This window comes from Artemia franciscana, chromosome 3 (assembly GCF_032884065.1).
Source record: "Artemia franciscana chromosome 3, ASM3288406v1, whole genome shotgun sequence".
Lineage (NCBI taxonomy): Eukaryota > Metazoa > Arthropoda > Branchiopoda > Anostraca > Artemiidae > Artemia > Artemia franciscana.
This window is the reverse complement of record NC_088865.1, coordinates 31,430,074-31,454,698: the sequence shown is the minus strand read 5'-3', so window position 1 is coordinate 31,454,698 and position 24,625 is coordinate 31,430,074. Positions and strand designations below refer to the sequence as shown.

Here is a 24,625-nt window from a genome sequence, read left to right as displayed (position 1 = left end):
TATTATCCAACATGTATAGCCATGTATTCAAAACCAAATTTTTTTGGTTTAGGAAGAAATAAAATCCCCTATTTTGTCGTCACACTTGAAGTTTCTATTTAATTTTCAAGATTATGAAATGATGATTTTTTATGTTCTGTTCTATTTGATGATAAACAAATTGCTTTACCGGATACTGATATTTTGTATTCAATGAATTATTGTTTTTTCTTCAATCTCTACTTTTTATAAGAAGCTCTTCCTTTCTCAGGTTAGCATCCATCTACAACGGTTTTCTCACTAAAACCAAAACACGGTTCGAGTTATTAGAGGGGACTTCCCTTGCGCAGGATCCTTCTGCACCATAATCTGGCATAATCATTTAGCTTGAGCTCAAAGGTACTACTTATTTATTTGTTCATAACTGTGTTTTACTTGCTCCTTGTCGCTGTTTTTTTTTTAACAAGACCTACAAAAAATAAAGTAACGAATGGAGGGGGGTGGCAGCTATTATAATGCAAGTATGTAAACTACTTCAGTTCAACCCAAGCAATAATTGGAAAGTATTCAGAAAAAATAAAGCCGCGTTTAACTTGAGACAAGATAGTTTTAGTTTGGGCTACCGTTTCCAGTCTTGTTTCGCATAATTCCGTTATATTTGAGCCTTCATTTTGTTTTGGTTCGGTACTGCCTTTGACAAATAAAACGCTGGAATAGAGCTAGGCAGCTTATCGGCAAGAGTTTTGAAAATCAGCGAATGTTTCTTGAGTGTTACTAGCTATATCAGGTTAAATTAGGTGAAAACGTGCTTAAATTTGTAGTTGCAGTAGAAGTGGTTATTATATTCGTAAAGAGCATAAAAAAGGCATCGAGTGGTAAATTCACTTTATTGGTAAGTCAATAATATGAACTGTCATACATTTACACATCTTGGAATGTTGAAAGTGAAGTTTGGCTTTTTTAGGATACAAAGTATTTGTAATTTGCAAGGGCCGAAGGTATACTTTACCTTACCCGTTACCTTTACCTTTACCCGTTAGACACAGAAAAACAGTGCCGTACACATATCTGGAAAAATACTAACCTGGTTGGTCAACAAAATAAAAGAAGTCTTCATCCACATCCACCAGGCAAATATTTTTTGACGCCATTTTTATGAAACAAGGGTTGAAACTACCTGGACGAACAAGTTTCGATTTTCGGGATCTAGTTACGGAAAACAGTACGGTCCATTATGGGATATCGCAAATAAAACGGCTTTTAGCTTACTAAATACATACAAAAAAAAACGCTATTAAGGAAACAGGACTGAAACAAGACCAAATAAAACGCAGCATAAGAGGTGTTAACTCAATTCAGTTCCACCCTTACTACAAGTAAGTAAGGAGCGGGTAAGGAGCGTGTAGTAAGGAGTAAGGAGTAAGGAGCGGGTCGCTCCTTACTACAGTTCGTTACCACGAGTTGTTTGACAATACATTAAATAACTGTATCAAGTTGTTCTTTCCAAAGAGCAAAAAGACAAAGGAAGATTCCTTTGACAAAAAAGTTGAGTTAAGCTATGGTACAATTAAGCTGTTCTTCCCTGAACAGGAAAAGCCAGCTATTTTGAGTTATTACGGAAGGAGGCTATTAAGTAATATTGTATTACTGTCAATTTTGAAGTGACATGGCCTCCAATTTTTGACATTTCCCCGTGACATTTCCAGTGAATCGGGGATAGCCAGCTATTTTGAGTTATTACGGAAGGTATTTTAAGATTACTGTCAATCTTAAACGTGTCATAGCCTCCAATTTCTTGGCATCGCTTGCAGTATTCTAGAACCGTTCCGTTACAAATGTTCTGTCTATATTGAATAATAATTGCTCATCAGGTGCTCTATCAAAATTTATAAAATGGCTTCCATAGGTTTAAAGAAGAAAGTTAAAAAGGTTTCAAGCGAGGAGAAAAATAAATTTCAGAATCGATTGAAAATGTTGATATATTCAATGAAAGCTAAAGTATATGGCTTTTCTTCAATATTATCCTACATGTATAGCTATGTATGCAAAACCAAGTTTCATGATTAGGAAATCATGATTTTTTATGTCTGTTCTATTTGATGATGGTCGTTTTATGTTCTTTCCCTTTTTCTTTGGTTCATATATTTCCATTGCTAGAAATTTAGTTTCAAGGTAGCGTTAACGATTGATTGAGCTTGAAAGAAATTGGTAGGAAGTAGGGAATTTGTAAAAACAAAGGAATATGCTACCCTGCTCGACTGTTGAAAGTCAACACATTAATTGCCTAATTCCAGATTTTAGATCCTGTATTCTTACGAAAGTTTATTAAAGTTTATACATTTTATTTCTTCTGCTCTATTTGTTTTTATCTAATCTTCTATCTTTGTTTCTAAATCTTATGTCTCCTTTATTTCTGTTGAAATGACATTTTCATAATGCTGATATTGTGTTAATGCCTTTTATATCTGCTTTCCTTTCCGATCAGAATCTTATTCTTGCTAGTATGGAATCCTTACCTCGTATAATAAGACATTGCAAACCGTGTAGTATATTTAAAAGACGTCCTGTTGATTTCAAACTTTATGTATTTACATAAAAAAACGACTATATTTCTTATTCTTTTGTGGCTACAACTTTGTTCATCATTTTGAAATAAAATAATAGTTTATATAATAAATTGACTTCTTTGAATTGAATTCTTGGAAGTCTGAAGACGAGTACGTGACGTTAAAACTTAGAAACTGATTTTTTTCCGGTATTTTAGTTTTTAAACTGTCTTTTGTAAGGGAGCTGAGCTCTCAATGACTGAGCAAGTCAAAAGGAAACCGATACCCTTTTGTATTTGATATTTAACTGCAGAGGAATCTAATTCATCTTTAAATGGCTCTCTTTATTTACAGGATCAACAGAAACAATCAAATCAACAAAAAGGCTTGTTTTTGGATTGAAAAATATTTGTTATGACAGGTATGTGAATGTTAAGTTTCCAATCGATTGCTTTTTTCGAACAAAATTCTTTGACGATAAAAATAATTCATTTTGTGTTTGCACACATTTTTGCTCGAAGAAGGCCATCTGAAACCCTGTAAAATCAAGCTAGCCAAGCTGGCCTGTAGGCCATTTAGCTAAAAAAAAAAAAAAAAAAAAAAAAAAAAAAATTAATGATGATTCTCATTTTGGTCTGTGTTTATGATTCTTATTTGATTATAATATTTTTCTGATTCTCTATAACATTATCTGCAAATATACAGCTGTTATATAGTTTGTTAATGTCTTATCATCTATTTCAGGACCTTTAATAAACGGATGAAAATGCCAACAGGGAAGACCTTACTTTAGACCTTAGATCTTCCTGTGCCTCTAGAGGCAGCCAGGGCGTCGAAGAAGAGTCTTGCGGCTGCGACGATATCTTCACACTCCGGTTGTATTGAGGCGTGAAAGTGCCGCAGGTCGTTGTTGTAGGTACGACGGAGTGTATTTTTGGGTCGTCCTCTGCGGTGGGTGCCTTCAGGTAACCAGAAAAATGTAGATTTGAGGATTCTGGAATCATCCATGCTCAGCACGTGTCCGAGGTAGCTCCATCTGCGCCTTCGTATGATGTCGATAAGGGACGGTTGACCTGTATTACTTCTAATGTGGTCGTTGACAGGGAAGAGTAAGTTATTAAGTATTTTGTAATATTCTCGAAAGGGAAAAACAGCTCTCGACAATCTTGAAGATTATGAATATGGTATGATATTTTTTTTTTCAGTTTTGATTTAATTTTTTTTTTTTTTAAATGCATCTGGTTTATTTAGTTTTGAGAAATCTGTTCATCCATGCTGCAAGTCGATAAACGCAAAAAATCTTTTAGAGGAGGACAATATTACGGTTTTTCGTACTTTTTCTCGATGATACTGCATTAAAGGTAGAAATAACTGGAAATAAATCTATCATTAGCTGTTTAAAAATCTATGTTTTTCTCTGGAAATCGCACAGTCTTTTAATTAGTTCTTCTTCGGTCCAGAGTGCTGCAAGTGGTTGGGAGTAAATCATCCTTAGTATGATTTTCCTAGGATGAATTTTGGCTCTATTTCAATGAAAATGCCCGCTTGTGTTAAATTGGCGGTGGGAGAGGAGTATTGAGAGGGGTAAATATTTTTGTCGGTTCTTACAAAGAATATAATAACAATATCATTAAATACACATTTTCGTATTTCAGTCACATATATATATCAACTAGTTTGTGGCAACGAACTGGTTGATATATAAGTATTTAAGGAGTATAAGTAAGTAAGTAATATACAGTATAAATAAGAAGCGACCCGGTTTAACAGTAACCGAAACTCTAAAAAATGGGATTTTGATACCAATATCAAAGAATTGGTATATCAAAATTGATAAATCGAAAGAATTGGCTGATTATGCTGATTTCAAATATATTAGCTTCATTAAGTTTTGTCTAACCCATTAACGGCTATGAGTCTGATAAAAATTGTTCCTGATTTTCGAAAAAAAGGGGCAATCACCCCCGAAAAATCATAGAATGAAAATCATACCATCAGATTCAGCTTATCAGAAACCCTACCTTAGAGGTTTAAGTTCCTATCTGCAAAAATGCGGAATTTGATATTTTTTGTCAGAAGAAAGATCACGGATGTGTGTTTATTTTTTTTTTCAGTGGTGATCATATCGACTCAGCGGTCCTAGAATATTGGGAAAGGTCTCATTTGAACGGAAATTAAAAGTTCTAGTAACCTTTTTAAGTGACCAAAAAGTTTGGTGGGCAACTAGGCCCTCTTCCCCAAAATCGTCTTTTAAAAATCTTGAGATAGTCATTTATGTTTATCATAGTTGGAAGACCAATAACTATGCCTTTGGATATAAAATGACCCCCCCCCCCCACAGTCCCAAGGGGAAGATCTTTATGTTATCAAATCTGTCCATGGGTTATATATTGTGTTTGTTATTGGGAAACATGCATACATTGTAGGGTGGGGGAATTTTCTGCTGAGGGTTTTCCACGAGGGAATTTTCCAGGGGGTGAACTTGCCAGGGAAAATTATGCACTGGGAAAATTTGCAAGAATTCCTATGCAAAACTCTTTTTATACGTTTGGTTTTCTCTTTTCCATCTCGATTTTACGCAAGGAGTTTTTAAGGTAATTGCCCTGGGTAAATTTTCACCGAGATTGAATTGTCTAGCGGATATTTCTGCGAGGAGGATATTTCTCCGTGGAGGTGGGCCAGATTTCCTGGGATAATTTAAAAAACGATCAGAAATGAATCAAGAAAATAAGTTGTTTCAACTAAAACTAAGGAGCAACACTAAAACTCAAAGCGGGCAGAAGTTATTACTTATATGAAAGGGGATGCCTCCTCAACACCTCGCTCTTTGCGCTAAAGTTTGAAATTTATCCCAATTCTTTAAGAGAATAACTATTAAGATCGTCAGTTCAAAAATATTTAACAAGCCTAGGTTTATTCTCAAATAATCCTATCAAAAATGAGCAACTCTTCATAACTTTGGGCCCTTGCCTTGGCTTATGGGCCAACTTTTTGATTGAAATGGCTGTTTATAATTTCTGCCGTAGTTACGTGTTCGTTCGGCTCTAATGAGCTCTGGGGATTAAAAAGGGGAGTAATCAGACCATGCGAGGGCCTTTTGCTTTCAAATAATGTGAGTGTTGTATCGTTCCATGTCAAGTTTTCTATATGTTTAGCTATAGTTTTTTTTTTTCTTTTTTTTTGAGAAAGATGGATTTCTTGTTTCAGTCTCATTATTTGTAAAATTTTGCTTCTAAACTTAAGAGTCTTATTAGGCTAGAGTCTTAGCCTAAAAGGCTTAAACATAGTTATATGTACGGTAGATATGGTTATATTTTGTACAAGTTTACCATAAGACGGCCAAAGACGGGAAACAGATTAACGGACTGTTAACGAAGATATAAAAGAAGTAAACTACAGACACAAACATTATGCTTTATACTTTTGGTAATAATATTCAATTTAAATCGGTTAATTAAGCATTTTTATGTTAATAAAACATCTTTTTACCAACAAAATATCATTCTTCAGATGTAGTTCTTTTATTTGTTGTTCAATAAAAAAAAAACTGCAAAATCATGGTGAGTATTGTAGTCGGGAACGAGGTAGGATTAAAAAAAAAGGTTCAAAAAACCAAATTTTCAAATAATAATAAAGTTTTTTACGTTATAAGGTTTTAGTGATACTATCTTCAGGTTGATGGATACCTGATTTTACTTGTTTATGTTTTTGTTAGTCATTTAAGAGTTTGTCCCCAAACCATACAGATAAAAAGTAATATTATTTTGCTGTTCAAATAGGGATTTATTTATTTAGCTTAAGGCAGTGAAGAGGTTCTGGCTGTTTTGTTTTATTACACTCATGTAGTGTAAAAACCGTTATGCTGTTCCAAATTTTTCTTTGAATACGTGGACTATTTTATTGCTTTGCTTTTTAAATTTCTTATTCAAATTGCTTGCTGTAAATGATGAATACGCTTGTCCTCTCTGATACGTGTTGAAAAACCAGTGTCTAATGTAGTATACCTGATGTATTTTCGCTCTTATTAATAAAAATGCTGTAACAATTATGTTGTCGTTATTACTATTATTGTTTTACAATTAAATCATACATAATTGCTCATCAGGTGCTCTATCAAAATTTATGAAATGGCTTAGACAGATTTGAAGACCAAGCTTTTTGGTTTAAGAAGGAATAAAATCCCCTATTTTGTCGTTACACCTGACATTTCTATTTAATTTTCAAGATTGTGAAATGATGATTTTTTATGTTCTGTTCTATTTGATGATAAATAAATTGCTTTACCGGATACTGATATTTTAGTTTCAATAAATTATTTTTTTTTTCAATTTCTACTTATTATAAGAAGTGCTTCCTTTCTCAGGTTAAGCATCCAGCTACAACGGTTTTGTCACTAAAACCAAAACACAGTTCGAGTTATTAGAGGATAGTATCGTTGCGCATGATCCTTCTGCACCATAATCTGGCATAATCATTTAGCTAGAGCTCAAAGGTACTGCTTATTTATTTGTTCAGAACTACATTTTATATGCTCCTTGTCGTTGAGTTTTCCTTTTCTTAAACGCTACAAAAATAAAGTAACGAGTAGATGGGGGGCCAACTATTATAATACACGTATATAAGCTATTCCAGTTCATCCCAAATAGTAATTGGAAGAGGGGTATTCAAAAAAATAAGAGGTGTTAACTGAATTTAGTTACACCCTTACCACGTTAAAATGATTTTGTACGTTTTTTTTATGCTTGTTTATGTTTATCATGGTTAGAATATACTGGAGCGAAGTGTGTCCTTCGTCTTTTTTTATGTATGTTTGTGAATTTCGGATTTTATTTACTTTTGTTCTTCAACCCAAGGCATTATGCATAAGGCATTATAGGCTAAAAGGTGGATGGATCAGCTCCATTAAGTATCATCAATTTTTCTTCGATGTTTCATGTCAATGTTTTTTTTTTTTTATCAATATTATATGATTTTTGTTAAATATTCGACAGCACCTCGATGGGGATAGGAATTACTTTCAAGAGGCGAGAAAAAAAACCCACAAAGTATGTTAATTTTTTTCCCAAAAGTGGTTTTCCCCTATTTTCCAGATTAAGGGGGGTGTTCGTTTTCTCGAAAGGATTTGTTTCGTTTTCTCTAGAGGTAATTTGGTTCATCGTTATAGCTGGAGACAAAGGGGGCTCGAAAGGCGTTCATATTTTTTTTTCTCATTACACTTATCAAGCAAATTCACTGGAATTTTGTTGTAAGAAGATTTAAATTTTTCCATCAATTCCTGTTTCAGATCTTTACCATATAAATGTTGTCGTCTTTTGAGGTTTGACCTCTAATGGGATAGCCAGTCATGTGTTTTATAATTTTCAAGATTTGTAATATCATCAAATCTTTAAGGCAGTATGAATTTCACTTTTACAAAGAAGAAAAAACTGATATCGGTATAGTCAGATAGTTATACTGCAGTTTCAATGCTCTTTCAGATTGACATGCTTTAAGAGTATTACTGTTTCTATTAATTAATTTCGTTACTAATTGCTTTTTGTAACTAAAAAAAAAACAAAAAAAAAAAAAAAAAAAAAAAACAGCAATATTTGACCGGTTTGCCCGATATTCAGCTATTTACCAGCACTTGCCCTCTTGATTTAAGTAGCTTGTTGTGAATGATAAATACACTTGCCCTCCGATTGACAGTTTTTGCCAATTCAAAGGTTCCATGATATCTCTCTAGGCATTTGTCTGAATATTTCTATATATTTTTGATTTAAATGACGGTTCTTTCTTTTTCTCATGACATTCTTGAAATAAATGCTTTATTTTTTCATATTTTCTCATTTTCTTGTACATACAGTTGAATTTGATTTTATCCCCTATTGGACCATTTCTACTGACAAATTTTGATATTAAGGTACAAAGGCGTCTTTTTTGGTTTTTATATTTTTGGGTTATAAAGAATAAATTGACAAGTATCCGCACTAATATTATAGACTTAAGACTTAAAATTAAAACTATAAAAAGAAAATCTAATCTTATGAAACAGATCGTGACTTTTGACACAATACTTCGCTGTTTGCTATACCTTCGATGCGCCCAAACCTCCTAAGGGGGCCAGACATAGCCGTGAGGTTTTCTGCAAAGTTTGATGATTTTGTGGGTTATATAAATGTTTGTGCTTATTTCTTATGTAAAGTCATTCTATAATGCTGAATAAAACAAATCGCAAAAAAACGAAAATTTCAGTAAAATTCTATATACAGCCTAGGGCTATTATCATTCCCCATTAGGAGGGTTTGAGGTACAGTTGTAACGTCGATGGCTATTATATTTTGAAAGATCATTGAACTGGGAAGCGAATGATATGATTCTTTTGATTTCTAAATTTAATATGTCTGTCTATTTGTATAATATGTCTGTCTATTTTCAATCAGACAATACTTGACGAGAAAATTTCCGACTACCCAGAACTTTCCATAGGAGCCTTAGATTCTAAGGATTTTTTTCCGGTATTTTAAGAAAAAAAAATTGAATAACTTTTATAAGTAAAAGAGCTATATAGAGGCAGAACTCTTTTCGATTTTATTTATTTCTTTTGTTGTCTAAAATGTGGTTGCTTTATTTGCATGTGCCTCCAATTTTAGTGTTTGTGAGCAGAATACTGTTGTTTCCGAGATGTGACTTTTTACACATCTTCTTGTATAAATTATTGATTGTTCCTAACTCCGACCTAATGCCTATCTGATCTTGACTAAACATAAATGTAGAACTGATTCTGTTATGTTGATATAATGCCTTTCTCGTTCGTCTTATTTCAGGCCCTGTCTGTTAATGATTAAAAATCGTACCACTGAAAATTGTAACAAAATCATATTCTCATTAATAATTAGAAGTATATACATTTGCATATATTTGTTGGATTTCCTTGTAGATTGAAAGAAACACATTGATGTTCTCAGCAACGTTTACTAACGAAGTTCAAGAGTTGGCCGTGGAATTTCTGGAGAATAGTATCTGAGTTACTGTTGTTTTGTTACTAACAAAAGATGAAGAATCAAAAATGGCTGCAAGCATTATTTTCGATTCTTCATCTTTTGTTAGTAAACTTAATTAAAGAGGTCTTTTTGGCAATGAGAAATTGAGAAATTAAAAGAATGGAAGTTTGAATTCCGCTTATTGATTTTTCTATGTGACAACTTTTATCCCCACAAAAAGAATAAACTTTTTGAATTCAAGATTTTTTTTAAACTTTTTACTCTGTTGTTTCGCCCTTTCGGTGTTTGGGGAAACTTCTGAATTTGGAGTTCTTCATTTAGAGTTTTAGCTATTAAACTTTATGCTCTTGGTTAAATGATCTATCTCCTTTGATTCGTTTGATAAAAGAACTATGACACTTAGAGTTTCTGGTCGTTTTTTCTGGTCCGTGGTTTGTATTCTCAACAAATGCTAAATCCATCATACCTACTACCAAAAGAATTCGAAGCTTTTCTAATATGATTTCTAGATTTGCCCATATTGTTTTATCATTAAAAAAATTCTAGTCGTTCAATAGGAACATCTTCTTACGTATCCTAACGGATCTTAAAAACTTAACCAAATGATGATAAACTAGAGGCTGTTGCTGATTCCTGATTATTTCTAGTATCCAATTCCTGAATTAATTTCACCTGTCGTAAAAAATAGTAAGGTTCTATGTGATATCACTAACTATGAACTTTTCTCTCCACAGTTCTGAAAACATTCAACTGAAGCTGCAGATACGAACTGTAGTTAGAAGGGGCGAATCGCCGTTTTTACACTCACCAATAATGGTTCAAAACAGAGGGCGTAAAGTTGGAAGTGTTCGTTCCTTGTAAGTAAACCTTCGTTTTTTTGGGCCCTCAGTGTCCATATTTTTGAATATTTTGAATGTCTAGTTTTTTACTGACTGGAATCCAATATTGGGCCAAATCTTCCTAAAATGGAAAGAGTGCACCATGAATTAGAATAGGACCATGAATAGAATGCTTTAATTGTTCATTTGAATAGTTTAAGCCATTCGGAACATGTTTCATTATTTCGTGCTAAGCTGAAACCCCACAGATGATCAAAAATCAATAAGATGTACTTCGACTTGTCATGTTCATTATACTGTTAATATTTGAAAATATGCTAGGCCTATCGTTTAGCACTTCGCAATTTTGATATAATATAACGGTACATTTGACCAGTGTTTGTGTATGATTGCTATGAAATCTTTTTTTTTTTTACATTTTACTAGTTTTTTGTTTTTACCCCGAAATAAGAATTCGGTCCAGCCGGGCTTGTCATAGTTATTAGTTTTAGGAAAAAAAAATTTATCTCCTACACCTTTGGGCTTAAAAGAAATACAAAAAGCAAGTTTTTTTTATGAAGTTAAAGAATAACATTAACACTAAAATCGCACCGAAATTAGCTTGTACATGAGGATTGGCTGTAACCCTCGCCTCCAACCTTAAAACCCACTAGAGTTCAACTACTTCTATTGAAAAAAATGTTATAGGGATAGAAAAATATAGTCATCTGTTAATTGCAAGTATTTTGTTTACATATTGCCTTTCAAGTCGCTAAAATCTTTAGTGTTGAAAAAGAATCAGAATAAGTCAAAATTTCTATTTTTGAGGCACTGGATAAATAAATATATTTATCAACTTTCTCTTCTATAAAAGCAATCGATCTTCCAGTAGGCGAGAAAAAAAAGTCCAACTTTAGCTCATTAAGTCAGGAATTGAGAGTGCGGGAGTCCTTCCCCCATCTTTTTACTGGATCATTTGTGTTCGTCTTCAGTTTTGATGTTGATATTTGTTTGTATTCTAGTAAAAACTTAGTTTCATTCATGTTTGGCCTTAGATTCAAACGAATAGCATTTCAGGGTGTTTCCTTTCAGAATCATAACTTTTATATATTTCGTTATTTCATGTTGAAATAACTATTTTGACCATCAGTATTACATCATGTTTTATCACAATCGAACTCTTGGCCAAAAAGGAAAAGAAGAGGCCTTTATAACCCGAAAATCTTCCAACTCCTGAAAAGGGCACTAGATCTTGTAATCTCTGGTGTATAAAGCCCTCTTATATAATCTCTGATGTATAAATCCTTGAATAACTATTTTGACCATCAGTATCACATCCTGTTTTGTCATAATGGAACCCTTGGCCAAAAAAGAAAGAAAGTGGCCTTTATAACCCCAAATATCTTCCAACTCCTGAAAAGGACACTAGATCTCGTAATTTCTGGTCTATAAAGCCTTCTTCCAATATTCTGTTGCTATTGACTCAGTTTCACCATTCCTTGTTGTTGTAATTTTAGAGTCATAGGTGCTTAAAGTCCGTCAATCATGCAGGACTATATCTGCTCTTTCAAAATTGACTATAATTGATTGAAAACTAAACAAGTGTGATAGCTGTAGTGTTCCTCTGCAACGCAAATAGTTATACGAATCAGAAAATTAAAACATGAAAAATGACATGCTTATGAAAAACAATCAGAAATTAAATTAATGAAAGCTTTTTTTTGAGTGAAAGTAAAAAATAATAGTAAATAATCAAAAAGAGCAGGAACTATTCCGTAGATTAGGGGGCACATGTTTCTATATATAATGAAAAAAAGAAAAAATATCCAACACGGACATACGAATGACATATTAACTACTATTTCATCTAAGGTACGACTTAAACAACAAATAAAAGAAAATTGTGGAATCTTTTTATAGATTTCCCACAAGAAAGTGGAAGATGCTCAAAATGTTTTGTCAAAATGTTACAGTTTGGTGACGTTTCTTCTAAAGTTTATTAATTAGTTTTTAGACACAGAACATATTTTGCGTAATTTTTTCATTATCTTCTTTTTTTAATTTCATGTCTCACAAAAAACATAAAATATTCTTCGAAAATAACCATCAAGATCCTCAGTTCCAAAATATTTAACAAGCCTAGGAGTTATTCGGAAATAATCCAATCAAAAAATGAGCAACTCTTCATAACTTTGGGCCCTTGTTCCGGTTCATGGGCCACCTTTTTGATTAAAATGGCTGCTTATAAATTCTGACACAGGTGTATTTTCAACTCTGATGAGCCCCGGGGGGGGGGGGTCAAAAGGGGTGTAATTAGACCATGCGAGAGCTTTTGGCTTTCGAATGATGTGATAGTTGTATGATCGGAAAGTTATAATTTAGTTTAAATGCTCTTTCAGATAGACATGCTTTAAGACTATTAATGTTTCTAGTGATTAACTTCGTTACTACTTCGTTCGAAAAACAGCAATCTTTGACCGTTTGTCCGATATTTAGCTATTTACCAACGATGTCCGAGAGGTATTATTGACCTGCCTTTCCAAGAAAAGAAATTCGTCTTTAGCTTCTTGAATGATGTATTTTGCATGTATTACCTGATTGTAGCCTACTTGATCGAAAAATGTTAAACCTGACAGTCATATTCTAAATTGTTTTCACTTTATTGTATAACTCTGCAGTCACATAACCATAAATTTTATTTTTGTTTAGCTCACGTTTCTTCAAAGATTTAAACCAGAGGTCAGGCTGTGTTTTTGGATTAGTAACTCGACCAAACACGAATACTGATAATGCCGATAACTGAAGATGATCTTATTTTATTGGTTGGATGATGCAGGTCGATTTCAGGCTTTAGACTATTCGTGAGTCAATCAACTCTTAAAATTTCTAAGTTCTTGAGTGTTTGGGCACATCCAAAATTATTGACGGGGAAAGAGATCATGACATGTCAGATGTCGCTCTCAAATATCCTTAAAGCGTACTTTCAGTTCTATTTTTTCTCTTACCTTTGTGGGAGGTAACGGAAAAGGGGGGGGGGGAGTCTTTCTTTTAATCTTTTACATCCTAAAAGGATTGATCTCAAGGTCAAATTCACTTTTGAATTTTCTGCACCTGCGAATGGTTGCTTTATGTTCTTTTCTGATTTAGTTTGAAACTTAGCTTTGAGTCGTATATTTTCATTGCTATAACTTTAGTGCAAGGTACTGCTAACGAGTAAATGGACTTGAAAGAAATTGGTAGGAAGTAGCGAATTTGTAAAACCAAAGAAACATGTTACCCTGTTCGACTGTTGAAAATCAAAACGCATTAATTGCAAAAATTCTACATTTCAGATGCTGTATTTTCACGGAAGTTTGATCAAGTTTATATAGGAGCCTCTCCTATATCTTCCGTCTATACATTTTCTTTCCTTTGATTTATTTGCCTTTTTTATCTTCTTTCCTTTTACGATCACAGTCCTGTTCTTGCTAGTATGGAATTCTTACCTCGTAAAATAAGATATCGCAAGCCGTATGGTATATTTAAAAGACATCTTGTTGATTCCAAACTGTATATATTGGGAACATTCTATTATAATTGAATATGAAAAGATTACAGTATGGTGTCGTTTCTTCTAAAATTCATTAGTTAGTTTTTAGACACAGAGCAGAATTTTTTTATTAGCGTAAAGAAGGGAAAGAATGCTTAAAATCCTTGTTTTCATCTTTTTTTTGTATAAAACTTTATGTCTCACGAAAAATATTCTTCGAAAATAACCATTAGGATCGTCAGTTCAAAAATATTTAACAAGCCTATGTTTATTCGCAAATAATCCTATAAAAATTAGCAATTCCTCATAATTTTGGGCCCTTGTCCCGGCTTATAGGCCATCATTTTTATTGAAATGGCTGCTTATAAGTTCTGCCGTTGTTGTGTGCTTGTTAAGCTCTAATGAGCCCGGGGGTTAAAAGGGGAGTAATTAGACTATGCTAGAGTCTTTGGCTTACAAATGAGGTGATTCTTATATCCTTCCATGTTAAGTTATATATGTTTAGCTACAGTGATTTTCTTTTTTAGAAAGATAAACCTAAAAGACTTAAACTTAGTTATATGTACGGTAGATATGGTTATATTTGTACAAGCTTACCATAAGACGGCCAAAGACGGGAAACAGATTAACGGACTGTCAACGAAGATATAAAAGAAGTAAATTAGAGACACAATCATTACATTCTGTATTTTTGGTAATAATGTTCAATATAAGTTGGTTAATTAAGCATTTTTATGTTAACAAAACCTTTTTCTGACCAACAAATATCATTCTTCGGTTGTGATTCTTTTACTTGTTGTTCAATAAAAAAAAAAAAAAAAAAAAAAAAAAAAAAAAAAAAAAAAAAAAAAAAAAAAAAAAAAAAAAAAAAAAAAAAAAAAAAAAATCATGTTGGGTAGCGTAATCGGGAACGAGGTAGGATGAAAAAAAGTTCAAAAAAATAAATTTTCAAATATTAATGAAGTTTTTTACGTAGTAAGGTTTTAGTGATACTATCCTCAGATCGGTGGATACTTGATTTTACTTGTTTATCTTTTTGTTAGTCATTTAAGAGTTTGTCCCAGAACAATACAGACAAAAAGTAATATTATTTTGTTGTTCAAATAGGGATTTATTTATTTAGCTTAAGCCAGTGAAGAGGTTCTGACTGTTTTGTTTTATTACACTCAGGTAATGTAAAAACCGTTATGTTGTTCCAAATTTTCTTTCAATCCGAGGACTGTTTTATTGTTTTGCTTATTAAATTTCTTGTTAAAAATGCTTGTTGTAAATGATGAATACGCTTGTCCTCTCTGATACGTGTTGAAAAATCAGTGTCTAATGTACTCTATCCTATGCCAATTATCCTATGCAAAATTATCCTATGCAAAAGTGAAGTTTAACTTTTTTAGGATTCAAAAAGATACAAAGTATCTGTAATTTGCTAGATTAAGGGGAGTGTTCGTTTTCTCGATAGGATTTGTTTTGTTTTCTCTAGAGGTAATTTTTTTCATCATTATAGTTGGAGACATAGGGGGAGGGGGGTTTGAAACGCGTTCATATTTTTTTTTCATTACACTAATCAAGGAAATTCACTGAAATTTTGTTGTAAGAAGATTTAAATTTTTTTATCAGTACCTATTTCTGATCTTTAAAATATAAATGTTGTCGTCTCTTGAGGGTTGACCTCTAATAGGATAGCCAGTCATTTCTTTTACAATTTTCTATTTAATAATCTAAAATAATTCAATGTAATATCATCAAATCTTGAAGGCATTATGAATTTCACTTTGACAAAGAAGAAAAAACTGATTTCGGTATGGTCAGAAAGTCATACTGTAGTTTAGATGCTCTTTCTGATAGACATGCTTTGAGACTATTACCGTTCCTATTGATTAACGTCGTTACTAATTGTTTTTCGTAACTCCAAAAAACAGCAATCTTTGACCGGTTTGCCCGATATTTAGCTATTTACCAACACTTGCCCTCTTAATATAATTTGCTTGTTGTGAATGATGAATACACTTGCCCTCTCTGATACCTGTTGAAAAATTAGTGTCTAATGTACTCTACCTGATGCAAGTTCCCTCTTGTTAATAAAAATGCTGTAACGATTATCATTTTGTCATTACTATTTTTATTTTATTTTAGGCTGCCGATATTGGAACTTTCAGTCTGGCGCAAATCCCATTTTGTTGATACCAGCTTTAACTTATAGAGGGTATTTTCTAGATCGGTTTGAAGAATTTATGCATATTGAATAGTATGTTTTTCTTTTATTTTTTCTCTTGGAACCATGTTCAAATAAAGGGGAGAAATCTGCTCGAAATATTTCTTCTCCGAAATCAGAAAATCTTCTCTAACTTTAAGAAAAATCTGGGACATTCTACCCTTGATATGCAGGATATGCTACCCTGCTGAACGGTTGTAAGTCAAAAGTCATTAATTGCTAAATTCCAGATTTTAGATGCTGTATTTCCACGAAAGTTTAATAAAGTCTATATAGGAGTTGAATAAAGTTTACTACAGTGTATATAAGAGCCCTTCCTATATCTTCCGTCTGTACATTTCCTTTCCTCGGCAATATTTGTTTTATCTAATCTTCCATCCGTGTTTTCCCAATCTTAAGTCTCCTTTATTTCTGGTGAAAAGATATATCCTTTTCATAATGCTGATTTTGTGTTAGTGCCTTATATATCTTCTTTCCTTTCCGATTGCAACCCTATGTTTTGCTTGTATAGAATCCTTAACTCTTAGAATTAGGCATCGCATGTCGTATGGTATATTTAAAAGACGTCTTATTGATTTCAAACTGTATATGAAAATATAAAAAAAGAAAAAAACGGACTCAGTATGTCTTATTCTTTTGTGTCATAACTTTGTGCATTATTTTGAAACAAAAGTACAACATAAACATAACATAACCTAATCTAAGCTAGCCTATCTTTATTAAACCTTGCACTAAATTGAAAAAGTTAACTGGTAACGCTGACTTAGTCCAAGGAGAAAAAAAGGTATTTCTCGGATAGTCAAGGTAACATATACACTAAACGAAAGCTGGATTAAATAAGCCAGAAACGTGAAAATTCACCCAAAATAATTTTGAAACCATGAGAATAGACTCCTAAATTCAAAACATAAACTAAACTAGAAAAATGATGCAAATTGAATATAATATAAACGAATAAACTGGAAAGTTGACATCATGATAATATCATCTTTCTAACTTCTGGAGACATTACCCCTCCCATTAAAAAAAAAGAAAAAAAAAGAAAAACAGGGCAGGGCAGGGTTCAGCTGCAAGTATGATAAATGTTTCACGGGTAAAAAGTCTTTAAAGATGAAAACCTCTTTGTTTAATGGGTTAAAAACCTAAGGTAACCGAACATAACCTAATCTAAGCTAGCCTCTCATTATCAAACCTTGCACTAATCTCTTCCAAGAAAAGAAATTTGTCTTTAGCTGTTTAAATGATGTATTTTGCATGTAATACCTGACTGTACTTGATTGAGAAATATTAAACATGAACATCATATTCTAAATTGTTTTCACTTTCCTGTCCAATCCTGCAGTAAAATTACCACAAATTTTATTTTTGTGTTTAGGTCCCTTTTCTTCTAAGATTTAGACCAGAGGTCAGGTTGTGTTTTTGGATTAGCAACTCGACCAAACAGGAATACTGCTGATTCCTATAATTGAAGTCGCTCATCGCTCTTATTTGATTGGCTGGATGATGCATGTCGATTTCGGGGCTTTGGAATGCGCGTGAGTCAATCTAACACTTTATTCTACTACGTTCCTGAGTGTTTGGGCACATAGCCAAAAATTTTACCTTGGGGGTCTAGATCATAATATTTCTGATGGAGTAGGGACTCAAATACCCTTTCAGTGCACTTTTAGCTCTAAATTTTTTCTCTTGTGTCGTCGCGGGAATTTAGAGGGGTCCTTTCCTTTCATCTTGTAAAGCTAAAAGATTTGCTCTCAAGGTCAAGTTTACTTTTGAATATGCTGCGACTGCGAATGGTCGTTTTATGTTCTTTCCCCTTTTCTTTGGTTCATATATTTCCATTGCTAGAACTCTAGTTTCAAGGTAGCGTTAACGATTGATTGAGCTTGAAAAAAATTGGTAGGAAGTAGGGAATTTGTAAAAACAAAGGAATATGCTACCCTGCTCGACTGTTGAAAGTCAACACATTAATTGCCTAATTCCAGATTTTAGATCCTGTATTCTTACGAAAGTTTATTAAAGTTTATACATTTTATTTCTTCAGCTCTATTTGTTTTTATCTAATCTTCTATCTTTGTTTCTAAATCTTATGTCTCCTTTATTTCTGTTGAAATGACATTTTCATAATGCTGATGTTGTGTTAATGCCTTTTATATCTGCTTTCCTTTCCGATCAGAATCTTATTCTTGCTAGTATGGAATCCTTACCTCGTATAATAAGACATTGCAAACCGTGTAGTATATTTAAAAGACGTCCTGTTGATTTCAAACTTTATTTATTTACATAAAAAAACGACTATATTTCTTATTCTTTTGCGGCTACAACTTTGTACATCATTTTGAATTAAAATAATAGTTTATATAATAAATTGACTTCTTTGAATTGAATTCTTGGAAGTCTGAAGACGAGTACGTGACGTTAAAACTTAGAAACTAATTTTTTTCCGGTATTTTAGTTTTTAAACTGTCTTTTGTAAGGGAGCTGAGCTCTCAATGACTGAGCAAGTCAAAAGGAAACCGATACCCTTTTGTATTTGATATTTAACTGCAAAGGAATCTAATTCATCTTTAAATGGCTCTCTTTATTTACAGGATCAACAGAAACAATCAAATCAACAAAAAGGCTTGTTTTTGGATTGACAAATATTTGTTATGACAGGTATGTGAATGTTAAGTTTCCAATCGATTGCTTTTTTCGAACAAAATTCTTGGGAAAATTTGTATCTAAGAAAATAGCTTTTAAAACATGTAAATAAAAGAAATCAGGGTGAATATTCTTTCATTTGTGGCTACAACTTTGTGCTTTTTCCAAAATTGAGTTTTTTAACTTTTTTTATAGTTTTTAAACACATCATTGAGGTGATTTTTTCCTGTACCAATCTACTTGTCATCTACTTTTGCATCACTTCTTATCTTTTTTAGACGTTCACTTGTTAAATACGAATGTTAACTTAAATCTTTTTATAATTTGGTTCATTGATTTAATTACAACTTTCTATATTTACAAATCTGTTGTATGAGTTCAATGTTGACTTTCTTTTATGTTTTTCTATTATAATATTTGTATATATGCCATGTATAGAAAAAAGAATAACGAAAATGTTCATTGTATTGAATGGCGAATAAAACATTACTCTTGTCAAGGGAAACCAAAATTTCTTCCAGATAGTTTAAGTTCTTAATGATAGTTTATGCCAAAGGGATTCCAAAACCACCTATACTAATTTTTTTCTAAACAAATTTCTGATTGCTCTTTATACTGAAGTTTTTGTTTAAATGTCTATTTGTAATTTGTTTTTCAGGATGTATCTGACTAAGTTATCTGTCTCTGCTAAATTTCCTTTAAGTTTTTCTCCAAGAATTCATTCATTTTGGCTAACAACCAGGTAAACAATACAAGTGAAAATAATTAAGGTTTTATTAATGTCTAGGGGTACTTGAAACGTAGATGCTTTCGAAAAATTTTATTTCCAAAACTAATTTGTGCCAAACCAATGTCCAAATACAAATACAATCTTATAATGCTAAAGCTACTTTCATCTCTAGAGTAATGATTGTAAACCTATATTACTACTTCTACTAACAACTCACAGTAGCACCAAGCCACCTGATGCTAACACAGCTACGTACACTCCTCCATCCTAATCTATTCAAAGTTTCTCTTTAGACCTTCCCAAGGAGTTCTCATATCCCTGAGAATCTTTCGTTACGACATCCTACCACCCCGTTCGGTTGCAACCTTTTTTTTGCCCCTAGACGGTTGGCTTTTGTAATGATTAATAGTTGTTTTAGACTTTTATAATTTTTCACCGTTCATTTCGGAATATTCTTTGTATTTGACTGAATTGGGGGGTTGGAATTTTAATTCTCGTTTTGTTTCATATTCATCCTAGATATTCCAATGTTGCTCTCTTCAAATACAATGGTCAAGATTTCTTTCTAATAAAAGAAAGATAGGGATGACGATAAAAATAATTCATTTTGTGTTTGCACACATTTTTGCTCGAAGAAGGTCATCTGAAACCCTGTAAAATCAAGCTAGCCAAGCTGGCCTGTAGGCCATTTAGCTAAAAAAAAAAAAAAAAATTAATGATGATTCTCATTTTGGTCTGTGTTTATGATTCTTATTTGATTATAATATTTTTCTGATTCTCTATAACATTAGCTGCAAATATACAGCTGTTGCATAGTTTGTTAATGTCTTATCATCTATTTCAGGACCTTTAATAAACGGATGAAAATGCCAACAGGGAAGACCTTACTTTAGACCTTAGATCTTCCTGTGCCTCTAGAGGCAGCCAGGGCGTCGAAGAAGAGTCTTGCGGCTGCGACGATATCTTCCCACTCCGGTTGTATTGAGGCGTGAAAGTGCCGCAGGTCGTTGCTGTAGGTACGACGGAGTGTTATTTTGGGTCGTCCTCTGCGGCGGGTGCCTTCAGGTAACCAGAAAAATGTAGATTTGAGGATTCTGGAATCATCCATGCTCAGCACGTGTCCGAGCTAGCTCCATCTACGCCTTCGTATGGTCTCGATGAGGGACGGTTGACTTGTGATATTTCTGACGTTCTCGTTGACAGGGAAGAGTAAGTTATTAATTATTTTGTAATATTCTCCCTTTTGGACCGCTTGTGATAATTCGGGACTTCGTTAAGTCAAAATAGTCCATGTATTCTTTCGATCATTTTAATTTTAGATAAATTTTCCAACATTGTTGAAAACATTGAGTTTTGATGTCTAACGATTTTTGATGTAATTTAAGTTTAACACCTTAATCTACTGCAATATGCAAATTGTTTATTTAAAAAAAGAGAAAAACGTCTTTCGACAATCTTGTAGTTTATGAATATTGTATTATCATTTTTTTCAGTTTCGATAAAAAAAAAAGTTCACCTGGTTTATTTAGTTTGGAGAAATCTGTTCATCCATGCTACTAGTTGATAATTGCAAAAACATTTTCAGAGGAGGACAAGAACACGATTTTATGTACTTTTTCTCGATGATACTGCGTTAAAGGTAAAAATAATTGGAAACAAAAACTATCATAAGCTGTTTAAAAATTTATTTCTTTCTCTGGAAATCGCGCAGTGTTTTAATTAGTTCTCCGCCTTCGGTCCAGTGTGCCGCACGTGGTTGGGAGTAAATCATACCTAGGTTGATTTTCCTAGGATGAATCTCTACACTATTTCAATGAAAATGCCCGCTTGTATTAAATTGTTAGTGGGAGAGGAGTATTGAGAGAAGGGGCAAATATTTTTGTCGGTCCTTACGAAGAATCTAATAACAATATCATTAAGTACATGTATATATATATATATATATATATATATATATATATATATATATATATATATATATATATATATATATATATATATATATATATATATATATATATATATATATATATATATATATATCAATGAGTTCGTGGTAACGAACTGGTTGATATATAAGTAAGTAAGGAGTATAACTAAGTAAGTAATATATAGTATAAGTTAGAAGCGACCCGGCTCTACAGTAACCGAAACTTTAAAAAACGGAACTTTGATACCAATATCAAAGAATTGATAAATCATAAGAATTGGCTGATTATGTTGATTTCAAATATATTAGTTTAATTAAGTTTAATCTGGCCCATTAACGGCAGTGAGCCTGAGAAAATTTGCCTGATTTTCGAAAAAGGGGCAATCATCTTTTTTTTTCCTTTTTTCATAGTTGAAAAAATTTGTTTTTTATTCAACTATCTTTAAAGGCCGACAGAAAAGGTCGAGTTTTAACATTAAAAGAATATAATAGAGAAAAGTTAAAAGCATGAAAAGAGAACTGTTGCCAGGGAGCTCAGCTTTCAATGACTGAGCAAGCCAAAAGGATACTGATATCTCATTTAATTGATCTTTTAATAAGGAGGAATCTAATTCATCCTTGTGGGGCTCCTCTTATATACAATAGCAGCAGGAATAATCAAACCACCAATAGAGGCTTTTTTTGTGGAGTGAAGAATAGGTAGTATAACTGAAATATAAATGTCCGATTGGCGGCTTTCTTGAATACAGTTCTTGGTAAAAATAACCCTGATAATACCCTACTACATTTTTGTAATGGCCTCGAAGGAATATATAGATGTAAGTAGAGTTTATGTACGAAAGATTAATAAATGGATTATTTTTTTTTTTTTTCAAAGAGCAAAAAGGTAAAGGAAAATTACTTTGACAAAAACAAAGATTTAAAATGCAGGAAATCGGTTTAAAGTAAATAAGTAAGAAAGTTCCGAATATTTCAAATAATTATGGGGAACAATTAAGTTATAATTGTATTTAGCAAGTTCGATTTACATATTGAATAAAACCTTTTGTACTTAGATTTAATTAGAACTTTTCCAATTTCCGTAGTTAATGTAGAATAACACTGATTTTGAAGAGCATTTGCGGAAGTAATTCTGGAGAAGTTAAAGTATGTTACAATTAAGCTGTATTTTCCTGAACCACCAATGAATTGGTAAAAATAAGTGGTTTTGAGTTATTACGGATGGAGTCTATTAATGAAAATTGCGTAATTGTCAATTATGGACATGAGATTAACTGTTAGCTTCCAAGTTATTGGAGCATTGTCTTTCTTCTTTGTCCTTGCTTGTCGTTACATCAAGTTCAATTTGAGCTTAAAGGTATTACTTTTTTCATTATTCCTTGCACCGTTATATTGAAGGTTTACTGTCTTGCACAGAATGGGTAGAAATGTTTTGGTCCTTTTTTTCGGGATGATTGTATGGAACTCTTGTTCGTAGAATGTCTGGAGAGGGTTCATCTGAAAAGAATGTTCGGAATGATAATCCTTTTTAAGTAAAGAAAGAGATCAAGGCATATCAAAGTGCTGATTTCTGCCACTTCGTGTCGCAAATAGCAATTTCCAAATAGGACCAAAACGTAGGCAAGGGGACATTCCGAGATATTCATTCAACTTTCCATGTCAAAAAGTTTTAGCTGGAGGTTCAGTCTTCCATTTTGGTCGCAGTAGTAGTTGCACCATAATGACCTCGATTGGATACATAGACGTAACAATACATTAAATAACTATATCAATTTGTTCTTTCCAAGAGCAAAAAGACAAAGAAAGATTCCTTTGACAAAAAAGTTGAGTTAAGCTATGGTACAATTAACCTGTGTTTTCCTGAAACCCCCAAGAATTAGTAAAAGCCAGCTATTTCGAGTTATTACGGAAGGAGGCTGTTAAGGAACATTGCGTAACTGTCAATTTTGATAGTGAGATTGAGTGTTGGCCTCCAATATTTTGGTATTGCCTGTGGTATTCTAAAGCCGTTCCGTTCCAAATATCCTGTCTATATTGAATAATGATAATCGCTGATCAGGTGCTCTGTCAAAATTTATGAAATGGCTTCGATAGTTTTAAAAAAGAACTTTAAAAAGGTTTTGAATGAGGAGAAAAATAAATTCCAGAATCGATTGAAAATGTTGATATATTCAATGAAGGCCAAAGGGTATGGTTTATCTTCAATATTATCCTACATGTATAGCTATCATGAAAAGAGAAATCACCAATGCAACAGCACAAACACAAAAAAAAAAAAAAAAAAAAAGAGACAGAAGGAGAAAAGGAAGACTGTTTTCCTAAATTAGTGATTAATATAGACCAGCACTTGAATGAGGCCTTAACCCTACTCATCCATACAATCACATAGGTCAAACAGCATAGTCATACACAATCAACCATAAAGAATAATCCATGGACAGGCAGTCATGTTGTCAATAAGTATAAGTCGTCATTTACCAAACAATAGAAAAAATAATATAGACAAATAATTCAGAGGCAACAACCCAACACAAGGGCTCATCAGGAGAATACACTGGCCTATATAGGGTTTCGCCACTTTAAATTCTCTACCCAGCACAGTGTTGTGGCTACCATAGAATATCCATGGCATCCCCGTGTCAGGTATCACCCCCAAAATACATGCCTATGAAAAAAAAAAAAAACAAAACAAAACAGCAAATGTAAAACAACCAAGTAAAACCAAAACAAGCTTATCCTGTTAATATATCCCTCTTTTTAGCAACAATAGGTAAACTAAATATTATAAAATTTACCAAATCACAAATATTAACACATTGCAAAAAACCTGAATGAACTAAACAATTATAGAATTCATCTTTACCATGTGGCTAATTTTTAAAACAATCCGCTCAATTAGAAACACAATTCAAAATAAATGGCGCTGCGACAACATTTCTCGAACCTCCGAAATTAGTTGAAAATTTCTTTAAGTATTTCTAGATAATTCTTTTGATATTTATTTAAAAGTTCGTTATAATGAAAACTAAATTTTTTAAATTGCCAAGTTAATTTATTTGCAGAAAAACCTCATGATATCAATTTTTGGCTTAAGATTTTACATTTATTTTTAAAATCAATATAATTACTACAAATAACGAATACAAATTACTACAAATCCTTGCATAACGAAGTAACTGTGAGAAAAACGCTGAATATGTGATATTTGAGTGTATATTACTTTCAGGGAATGGGAAACTAATCAGTTCAAAATCAAAATCA

The 24,625-nt window shown here is 32.6% G+C and overlaps 1 protein-coding gene across 4 annotated transcripts in view; it reads left to right on the top strand.

The window, feature by feature from the left end:
* The window catches only part of LOC136025163 (uncharacterized), a 489,107-nt gene extending 478,742 nt beyond the window's left edge, over positions 1–10,365 (top strand). For all 4 annotated transcript variants that reach the window (XM_065700916.1, XM_065700917.1, XM_065700915.1 and 1 more), the window contains 5 exons: positions 251–378; positions 2,880–2,946; positions 3,270–3,634; positions 6,889–7,017; positions 10,243–10,365. The gene's annotated coding sequence lies outside the window, so the exon portion shown is untranslated. The remainder of the gene's footprint in view (positions 1–250; positions 379–2,879; positions 2,947–3,269; positions 3,635–6,888; positions 7,018–10,242) is intronic.
* The last annotated feature ends 14,260 nt before the right edge of the window (positions 10,366–24,625 follow it).